This window comes from Phalangium opilio, unplaced genomic scaffold (genome assembly GCF_054372755.1).
Source record: "Phalangium opilio isolate 3A_F unplaced genomic scaffold, DU_Popi_V2 ptg000209l_1, whole genome shotgun sequence".
Taxonomy (NCBI): domain Eukaryota; kingdom Metazoa; phylum Arthropoda; class Arachnida; order Opiliones; family Phalangiidae; genus Phalangium; species Phalangium opilio.
In genome coordinates this window covers 12,211,726-12,215,256 of record NW_028324217.1, presented here as the reverse complement: position 1 = coordinate 12,215,256, position 3,531 = coordinate 12,211,726, and positions in this window count along the sequence as shown.

Sequence of the window (3,531 nt, the reverse complement as noted above, 5' to 3'; positions counted from 1 at the left end):
AGGTCTCAGATGTGTCGTAAAAAGTCAGAGCTTTTCCACAATACCTGACGACCATTTAATTTTTGGGCTTCCGTGGCGCAATGGTTAGCGCGTTCAGCAGTTAACCGAAAGGTTGGTGGTTCGCGCACATCTTGGAGCGGTTTTGTGAGGTCTCAGATGTGACGTAAAAAGTCAGAGTTTTTCCACATTACCTGACGAACATTTAATTCTTGGGCTTCCGTGGCGCAATTGTTAGCGCGTTCACCTGTTAACCGAAAGGTTGGTGGTTCGAGCCCACCCGGGAGAGATGTTGTGGGGTCTCAGATGTAACGTAAAAAGTCAAAGTTTTTCCAGAATACCTGACGAACATTTAATTTTTGGGCTTCCGTGGCGCGATGGTTAGCGCGTTCAGCTGGTAACCGAAAGGTTGGTGGTTCGAGCCCCTCCATTAGAGGTGTTGTGAAGTCTCAGATGTAGCGTGAAAAGTCATAACTTTTCCACAATACCTGACAAACATTTAATTTCTGAGCTTCCGCGGCTCAATGGTTAGCGCGTTCGGCTGTTAACCGAAAGGTTGGTGGTTCGAGCCCACCCGGGAGAGGTGTTGTGGGGTCTCAGATGTAACGTAAAAAGCCAAAGTTTTTCCACAATACCTGACGAACATTTAATTTCTGAGATTCCGTGACGCAATGGTTAGCGTGTTCAGCTGTTAACCGAAAGGTTGGTGGTTCGAGCCCACCCAGAAGAGGTGTTGTGGGGTCTCAGATGTAGCGTGAAAAGTCATAACTTTTCCACAATACCTGACAACCTTTTAATTTCTGAGCTTCCGTTTCTCAATGGTTAGCGCGTTCGGCTGTTAACCAATAGGTTGTTGGTTCGAGCCTATCCGGGAGCGGTGTTGTGAGGTCTCAGATGTAACGTAAAATGTCAGAGTTTTTCCACAATACCTGACTAACTTTCAATTTTTAGGCTTCCGTAGCGCAATGGTTAGCGCGTTCAGCTGTTAACCGAAAGGTTGGTGGTTCGAGCCCACCCGAGAGATGTTGTGGGGTCTCAGATGTAACGTAAAAAGTCAAAGTTTTTCCAGAATACCTGACGATTATTTAATTTTTGGGCTTCCGTGGCGCAGTGGTTAGCGTGTTCGGCTGTTAACCGAAAGGTTGGTGGATCGAGCCCATCCGGGAGCGGTGTTGTAAGGTCTCAGATGTGACGTAAAAGGTAAGAGTTTTTCCACAATACCTGACGAACATTTAATTTTTGGGCTTCCGTGGCGCAATGGTTAGCGCGTTCGGCTGTTAATCGAAAGGTTGGTGTTCGAGTCTATCCGGGAGCGGTGTTGTGAGGTCTCAGATGTAACGTAATATGACAGAGTTTTTCCACAATACCTGACGAACGTTTAATTTTTGGGCTTCCGTAGCGCAATGGTTAGCGCGTTCACCTGTTAACCGAAAGGTTGGTGGTTCGAGCCCACCCGGGAGAGATGTTGTGGGGTCTCAGATGTAACGTAATATGACAGAGTTTTTCCAGAATACCTGACGATTATTTAATTTTTGGGCTTCCGTGGCGCAGTGGTTAGCGTGTTCGGCTGTTAACCGAAAGGTTGGTGGATCGAGCCCATCCGGGAGCGGTGTTGTAAGGTCTCAAATGTGACGTAAAAGATCAGAGTTATTCCACAATACCTGACGACCATTTAATTTTTAAGCTTCCGTGGCGCAATGATTAGCGTGTTCGGCTGTTAACCGAAAGGTTGGTGGTTCGAGCCCATCCGGGAGCGGTGTTGTAAGGTCTCAGATGTGACGTAACAGGTCAGAGTTTTTCCACAATACCTGACGATTATTTAATTTTTGAGCTTCCGTGGCGCAATAGTTAGCGTGTTCAGCTGTTAACCGAAAGGTTGGTGGTTCGAGCCCACCCGGGAGAGGTGTTGTGGGGTCTCAGATGTAACGTGAAAAGCCAAAGTTTTTCCACAATACCAGACGAACATTTAATTTTTGGGCTTCCGTGGCGCAATGGTTAGCGCGTTCACCTGTTTACCGAAAGGTTGGTGGTTCGAGCCCACCCGGGAGAGGTGTTGTGAGGTCTCAGATGTAACGTAATATGACAGAGGTTTTCCACAACCATTGAGCCGCGGAAGCTCAGAAATTAAATGTTTGTCAGGTATTGTGGAAAAGTTATGACTTTTCACGCTACATCTGAGACTTCACAACACCTCTCCTGGGTGGGCTCGAACCATCAACCTTTCGGTTACCAGCTGAACGCGCTAACCATCGCGCCACGGAAGCCCAAAAATTAAATGTTCGTCAGGTATTCTGGAAAAACTTTGACTTTTTACGTTACATCTGAGACCCCACAACATCTCTCCCGGGTGGGCTCGAACCACCAACCTTTCGGTTAACAGCTGAACGCGCTAACCATTGCGCTACGGAAGCCCAAAAATTGAATGTTAGTCAGGTATTGTGGAAAAACTCTGACATTTTACGTTACATCTGAGACCTCACAACACCGCTCCCGGATAGGCTCGAACCACCAACCTAATGGTTAACAGCCGAACGCGCTAACCATTGAGAAACGGAAGCTCAGAAATTAAATGGTTGTCAGGTATTGTGGAAAAGTTATGACTTTTCACGCTACATCTGAGACCCCACAACACCTCTTCTGGGTGGGCTCGAAACACCAACCTTTCGGTTAACAGCTGAACACGCTAACCATTGCGTCACGGAATCTCAGAAATTAAATGTTCGTCAGGTTTTGTGGAAAAACTTTGGCTATTTACGTTACATCTGAGACCCCACAACACCTCTCCCGGGTGGGCTCGAACCACCAACCTTTCGGTTAACAGCCGAACGCGCTAACCATTGAGCCGCGGAAGCTCAGAAATTAAATGTTTGTCAGGTATTGTGGAAAAGTTATGACTTTTCACGCTACATCTGAGACTTCACAACACCTCTCCTGGGTGGGCTCGAACCATCAACCTTTCGGTTACCAGCTGAACGCGCTAACCATCGCGCCACGGAAGCCCAAAAATTAAATGTTCGTCAGGTAATGTGGAAAAACTCTGACTTTTTACGTCACATCTGAGACCTCACAAAACCGCTCCAAGATGTGCGCGAACCACCAACCTTTCGGTTAACAGCCGAACGCGCTAACCATTGAGCCACGGAAGCTCAGAAATTAAATGGTTGTCAGGTATTGTGGAAAAGTTATGACTTTTTACGCTACATCTGAGACCCCACAACACCTCTTCTGGGTGGGCTCGAACCACCAACCTTTCGGTTAACAGCTTAACGCGCTAACCATTGCGCCACGGAAGCCCAAAAATTAAATGTTCTTCAGGTATTCTGGAAAAACTTTGACTTTTTACGTTACATCTGAGACCCCACAACATCTCTCCCGGGTGGGCTCGAACCACCAACCTTTCGGTTAACAGCTGAACGCGCTAACCATTGCGCTACGGAAGCCCAAAAATTGAATGTTAGTCAGGTATTGTGGAAAAACTCTGACATTTTACGTTACATCTGAGACCCCACAACACCGCTCCCGGATAGGCTCGAA